Source organism: Coenobita brevimanus, chromosome 8 (assembly GCF_032717465.1).
Source record: "Coenobita brevimanus isolate Jiangsu-jjx chromosome 8, ASM3271746v2, whole genome shotgun sequence".
Lineage (NCBI taxonomy): Eukaryota > Metazoa > Arthropoda > Malacostraca > Decapoda > Coenobitidae > Coenobita > Coenobita brevimanus.
In genome coordinates this window covers 120,001-127,674 of record NC_136961.1, presented here as the reverse complement: position 1 = coordinate 127,674, position 7,674 = coordinate 120,001, and positions in this window count along the sequence as shown.

Below are 7,674 nucleotides of genomic sequence, written 5' to 3'. Positions count from 1 at the left end.
AGAGTAACAAGGGTATAGGGCACAGCACAAGCCCTGCCACCAAGTCAGATATCTGGGTAAGCAGGATGGCCGTCTATTTTGGGCCTGTGATCTGAAGCGATAAAACCCAACGCCTCCACTGAATGGCTGTGGCCACTCAGTAAAATAGCGTGTTGACTCAGTGAATTAGTGGTGAGTCAGTAAGTATGGTGAGTCAATGAATGGACAGGGTGACTCAGTAAAATAGCGTGTTGACTCAGTGAATTAGTGGTGAGTCAGTAAGTATGGTGAGTCAATGAATGGACAGGGTGACTCAGTAAAATAGCGTGTTGACTCAGTGAATTAGTGGTGAGTCAGTAAGTATGGTGAGTCAATGAATGGACAGGGTGACTCAGTAAAATAGCGTGTTGACTCAGTGAATTAGTGGTGAGTCAGTAAGTATGGTGAGTCAATGAATGGACAGGGTGACTCAGTACAATAGCGTGTTGACTCAGTGAATTAGTGGTGAGTCAGTAAGTATGGTGAGTCAATGAATGGACAGGGTGACTCAGTAAAATAGCGTGTTGACTCAGTGAATCAGTGGTGAGTCAGTAAGTATGGTGAGTCAATGAATGGACAGGGTGACTCAGTAAAATAACGTGTTGACTCAGTGAATTAGTGGTGAGTCAGTAAGTATGGTGAGTCAATGAATGGACAGGGTGACACAGTAAAATAGCGTGTTGACTCAGTGAATTAGTGGTGAGTCAGTAAGTATGGTGAGTCAATGAATGGACAGGGTGACTCAGTAAAATAGCGTGTTGACTCAGTGAATTAGTGGTGAGTCAGTAAGTATGGTGAGTCAATGAATGGACAGGGTGACTCAGTAGTGTGGTGAGTTTTTGAATGTTGTGACACAAAGGATATTTTGGGTCAGTGAGTCAGTGTGGTACATCAGTGTGGTGAATGATGGGTGAGTCAGTGTGTGAGTGTGGTGGGTCAGTGTGGTACATGAGTGTGGTGAATGATGGGTGAGTCAGTGTGTGAGTGTGGTGGGTCAGTGTGGTACATGAGTGTGGTGAATGATGGGTGAGTCAGTGTGTGAGTGTGGTGGGTCAGTGTGGTACATGAGTGTGGTGAATGATGGTTGAGTCAGTGTGTGAGTGTGGTGGGTCAGTGTGGTACATCAGTGTGGTGAATGATGGTTGAGTCAGTGTGTGAGTGTGATGGGTCAGACAGTCAGTGTGTGAGTGTGGTGGGTCAGACAGTCAGTGTGTGAGTGTGGTGGGTCAGTCAGCCAGTCAGTTTGGTAAGGTAGCGAGTGCATGTCACTAGGCAGTGTAAGAGTGCTGAGTCAGTAGGTCAGTGTGGTGAGTCAGTGAATGAGTTGTGAGTCAGTCAGTCAGTGTGGTGAGTCGGTAAATGAGTGATGAGTTACTGAGTGAATGTGTTGCATGAGTGAGTGAGTGAGCCATTGTTGTTGAAGTGAATCCTAATGTTGCAGTGATGGCGTCTGGTGGTGGTGGTGGTGTGGTGGCGGTGTGGTGGTGGCTGATGTTGCTGTGCCACACCATACAGATACACCGCATCGCAGCAATACGTAAGTTACTGTATTATTACCACACTACACCTGTCTGCCTTACCATCACACCTGTCTGCCTTACCATCACACCTGTCTGCCTTACCATCACACCTGTTTGCCTCACCATCACACCTGTCTGCCTTACCATCACACCTGTCTGCCTTACCATCACACCTGGTCTGCCTCACCATCACACCTGTCTGCCTCACCATCACACCTGTCTGCCTTACCATCACACCTGTCTGCCTTGCCATCACACCTGTCTGATTTACTATCACACCTGTCTGCCTCACCATCACACCTGTCTGCCTTACCATTACACCTGTCTGCCTTACCATCACACCTGTCTGCCTCACCATCACACCTGTCTACCTTACCATCACACCTGTCTACCTTACCATCACACCTGTCTGCCTTACCATCACACCTGTCTGCCTTACCATCACACCTGTCTGCCTTACCATCACACCTGTCTGCCTTACCATCACGCCTGTCTGCCTCACCATCACACCTGTCTGCCTCACCATCACACCTGCCTGCCTCACCATCACACCTGTCTGCCTACACTGGCCTGACACGTGGCTGCCTTGCCATGCCACGTGTCATACACTGTACTCACCTAGGGTAGGTATTACATGGCAGGCAGCTCATGCCAGGTATCATGGCCAGTGCACTGGGTATTATCCTCGTCCAAGCTGCTCTGTTACAACCTACCACCACTCTAGCTGGCCCTCCTTCAGCCACAGTTGCCACACCACCACACTCCTTGGCCGCCCTTATTGCTGGCTTCCTGTGGCCGCCACTGCCCTGGCCCTCGCCTACCACCTTGCCATATACCTCACCTAGCACAATAATAATAATAGTAATAATAATAATAATAATAGTCATCATCATCATCATCATCATCATCATCAGTAGTAGTAATAGCAGTAGTAGTAGTGGTGCAGGTATCACTGCCATGGAGTATAGATGTTAATGATGTTTCAGAGACCACTGGCCATCCCAGCACACCTACTGGACCTTCTGACCCTTCAGATCAAATCCCTAACTTCTCTTCTGTCTCACCTCAACATTCCCCTCATCCTTCCTCCAACCCTTCTCTTAATCCTTCTCTTAATCCTTCCTCCAACCCTTCTCTTAATCCTTCTCTTGATCCTTCCTCCAATCCTTCTCTTGATCCCTCTCATAACACCTTTCCAAGTTCTTCTGATCACCCTCCTAACCCCTCTCCCAAGCCTGTCCCTAACCCCACTCCCAAGCCTGTCCCTAACTCCTCTCCCAAACCTGTCCCTAACCCCTCTCCCAAGCCTGTCCCTAACCCCTCTCCCAAACCTGTCCCTAACTCCTCTCCCGAGCCTGTCCCTAACCCCTCTCTTGCATCCTCACTTAAGCACTCACCTAATCCCTTACCAATCCCAAAACCAACTCCCTCCACCAAGCCCTATCCTGCCTCCTTTCCTAGCCTCTTTCCTAGCCCGTCCGCCAATCCCTCACCAATCCCAGTGCCCAGCCCCTCCACCAAGCCATCTGCAGACCCCATCACTGAACCAGACAACTCTACAGCTGCCAACCCTCCTAAAAAAGGTTAGTTGTGTGAGTCAAAGCAAAGGCAGAGGGGCTGAGAGGCAGGGTGGAGGAAGGGTGGACGAAGGGTGTGGGAAGGGTGGAACGAAAGGAGTATGAGGGATGGGAGGGTGGACAGGGAGGGTGAGGGAAGGGAAGGATAAGAGGGAGGGTGAGGGAAGGGAGGATGTGAGGAAGGAGGAGGTGGAAAGAAATGGAAGGGAGGGTGTGAGGGAGGGAGAAGGGGGAGGGTAAGGGAAGGGAGGGTGTGAGGGAGGGAGGAGGGTAAGGGTAAGGGAAGGGAGGGTGTGAGGGAGGGAGAAGGGGGAGGGTAAGGGAAGGGAGGGTGTGAGGGAGGGAGGAAGGGGAGGGTAAGGGAAGGGAGGGTGTGAGGGAGGGAGGAGGTGGAGGGTAAGGGAAGGGAGGGCGTGAGGGAGGGAGGAGGGTAAGGGTAAGGGAAGGGAGGGTGTGAGGGAGGGAGAAGGGGGAGGGTAAGGGAAGGGAGGGTGTGAGGGAGGGAGGAGGGGGAGGGTAAGGGAAGGGAGGGTGTGAGGGAGGGAGGAGGGGGAGGGTAAGGGAAGGGAGGGTGTGAGGGAGGGAGGAGGGGGAGGGTAAGGGAAGGGAGTGTTGTCCCTACACCCCAGGGTGACAGGAAGGAGGGAGTTAGTGGGCATTAGGGAATGACGAGTGGAAGGGAGAATGGGAATCGCGGGGGGAAGGGAGGGTAAGGGAAGGAAAAGTAAAGGGAAGGGAGAAGACAGAGGAAGGAGGTTTAAAAGAGGGTACAGAGAGGCTACTGGAATGAACTGTGAGAAGGAGATGGAGAGGGAGGGAAAAGTGAGAGGGGTGAGGGAATGCAGGATGAGGTGAGGAGGGATGGAGATAGGAGGGAGAGAAAGGCAGGTGGTGAGAGGAAGGCTGAGGGGCCTGGGTTGTAAGGGTGGGGTGAGAGGGAGTAGGAAAGGGGGTTTAGGGGAAAGGGGTCAAAGGGAGGTGTGAAGGGCAGGGTGAGAGGACGTTAGGGTAGTGGTGCGTCAACGTGGTAAGGGATGTACAAAGGAGTACAAAGGAACGCAAACTACAACAGACCTTATGGTCCTTTCGAGGCTGCTTGTTACAGAGTAGACTATGACTACGAGATCTAACTCTACATGCTGAAGGATAAGGATACTCCAGCAAGAAGGCAACCCCCGCCTCCAAACCCTGCAGTTACAACTGGCAGGAAACTGTATGAAAAACCACCATGCAGCATGGAAAAACTGACATGGAAATTTCATAGGAAGGACTGAAAAGGAAAAGTTACATTCTGTAATACATTATCTATATGCTACCAGTTTGAATACCGTGAAAGAGAAAGCAGTAAAGAAAAATGAATAATGAAATAGTAAATAACTAAGACACGACATTATCTACCGGTACGTTGAGTTAACGGGTCGTCTGTATGACACTTTAGATAGATAAACAATTGGATTATCAGTCGCTATAAACAGCATCACTTGAGTTGGTGGATTTAGCTATTTTATTCTGCATAACATCACTCGTTTTTGTTGATACCCAGTAACATCGTAAAGTCAAAGACCAAAATAACTGTCCGTAGTCAGCCTTTCACTGCTGCTGGTGCATCTAAACGGTTATATTGGCTAACACCACAATATTTTATTTAGTCAAGAGAAAACGACCCCTGAACAATTGTTAAGGAGGAGTCCACACTTACTGTTTTTTCTGGTCTTCCTTTCAGAATGCCACAAAGTCACGGTGCCAACACATCCCAACCCTCACCCAGTGGCACTCAGGAAGAAAGACAAGGAGGAGATGCTTGAAGCCGAGTTTGAGCTTCACCAGTCTGTAACAAATGCCGCCTCTGATCTAGCGTTCCTAGTCAGAACTTTATCAAATAAGTCAAGCGAGGCTGCTCTTAAAGTAACCTTGAGTGCTGACGAGTTGGCTGACGTGGACGCCGCAAAGTTTTGGTGTTTTGATGAGAGTGGTGAAAACTCAACACTGACCCTCACCATCAACACTGTCCCCACCACCCCTGCAACCACCACCACCCCTGCAACCACCGCCACCCCTGCAACCACCACCAACCCTGCAACCACTACCAACCCTGCAACCACTACCAACCCTGCAACTACCACCAACTCTGCAACCACCACCACCCCTGCAACCACCACCAACTCTGCAACCACCACCACCCCTGCAACCACCACCACCCCTGCAACCACCACCACCCCTGCAACCACCACCAACCCTGCAACCACCACCAGCCCTACCGAGCCTGATCAGAGCACACAGGAGGTGACTCTCAGGATCAAAATTCAGGTTAGTTGTGGTGTTGTGAGTTCAGAGGCGGCTGTGTGTGTGTGTGTGTGTGTGTGTGTGTGTGTGTGTGTGTGTGTGTGTGTGTGTAACAATTAACACTGGTATAAATGTAATAATTCTGACATAAAGTCCAGCACATCAGTACTAATGAAGGCACTCGAGTGTGTGTGTGTGTGTGTGTGTGTGTGTGTGTGTGTGTGTGTGTGTGTGTGTGTTTAACAATTAACACTGGTATAAATGTAATAATTCTGACATAAAGTCCAGCACATCAGTACTAATGAAGGCACTCGAGTGTGAGATAGTAAGATGTTGCCACAATATCCAGTGATGTCTCACAGTTGTTTAATGCCTTCAGTGCCATGATGTAGCCTTGTATGTTCTTCTTGCTGCCTTCACACCACTGTACTGAATCAAGATAAGTACCTTATACTGAACACTGTAATGAAGGATGCACCAAATCCCTGGAGGTGCGAAAGGCTTGCCCATCTATATTATAATGAGCCGATTTGGCTGTTTGTTTGTTGGTTACCGCAACACAGCCAAAACCGACGCATGTAATGCATTTTTTTTTTTTTTTAGAGCAGGATACCGTTAAATGATGTACCTGGAAGAATAAAACAATTTCCAGTCCAGTCGGGCCACCGGTTCCCGAGTTATGACTCATTTTTGGCCTTTAGTTTAGAGTGGAGGGGATGGATTCGTTCTTGGTCCATCACAGAAACTACCAACATGACAGAAGAGAGAAGAGTGACGTGTTTGTTGTATTATCACTCTCTCACCTCTCCTTCCTCCCTCCTTATACTCCTATAATTTGATAGTATAATGATATAATTCACTATAATAGCAAACACTACTAATTCCTCGCTCCGTCTCGCTCATGCCTTGAGTAATTCAGTTCCTGTTGGCTTCCGACTGAAGATAGGAAGTGACTTGACATCGAGCGAAGGCCGCCGAGGGTGGCCTTGAAGCGAGTACTAAATAAAATCTGGTGAAGGTTGTAAGGAAATATGAAGAATAAATCATCGGATAAAAGAGGTCAAACGCCACATGCCACTAATACATAATATTTTGTTCTTGTTGCAGGTGGAGCGAGAACAGATGAAGGTCAGTGTGACCAACGGGGACCAGATCACAGAGACGGAGCCAGGCAAGTGCCCAGTCCTCTCCTTGGAGTTCCCTGACCTGGCCCTGGAGGTGACATGTATGCCTGGTGGTTCCTGTGGGTCCATGACGTACTGCACGACACGTGAGTATTACCACATACCTCACCACTGCCTACAACACCACCACCAGGGACTGTGTTGTATACTAAGCATATACACTGTACTCAGGCCACAAACTGACACACGAAACCACCAGCCACGTTCTCTCTCTCTCTCTCTCTCTCTCTCTCTCTGCTGCCATGTATATGCATCATCATCATCATCATCATCATCATCATCATCCAGACCTCTGTTCCCACCTGGTATGAAGTAGGGTTCAGAGTGCCAAAACTCGGTGATAAAAGGATAAGGTAAGCAAAGGTGATGCTAATTAACGGGCCACACTCACATTTACTGACCATTTAAGCCCCAGACTCCTGACTCCACCCCACAGGCCTAAACACCCACACTTACACTCCACCCCACAGGCCTAAACACCCACACTTACACTCCACCCCACAGGCCTAAACACCCACACTTACACTCCACCCCACAGGCATAAACATCCACACTTACACTCCACCCCACAGGCATAAACACCCACACTTACACTCCACCCCACAGGCCTAAACACCCACACTTACACTCCACCCCACAGGCATAAACACCCACACTTACACTCCACCCCACAGGCATAAACATCCACACTTACACTCCACCCCACAGGCCTAAACACCCACACTTACACTCCACCCCACAGGCCTAAACACCCACATGTACACTCCACCCCACAGGCCTAAACACCCACACTTACACTCCACCCCACAGGCATAAACACCCACACTTACACTCCACCCCACAGGCCTAAATACCCACACTTACACTCCACCCCACAGGCATAAACACCCACACGTACACGCTTCATACCTTTTGTCACCTACACCCACACATACTTACTAGTGATAGCTTGTCATAACAGCTTGTAGTTGAGAACTGTTGGGTGAAAGGCGCCAATTTTAGCCACTTAAGTAAGGAGAGAGAGAGAGAGAGAGAGAGAGAGAGAGAGAGAGAGAGTCATTTACTTTGTGTCTTAGGAAGTTTGCAATCTCT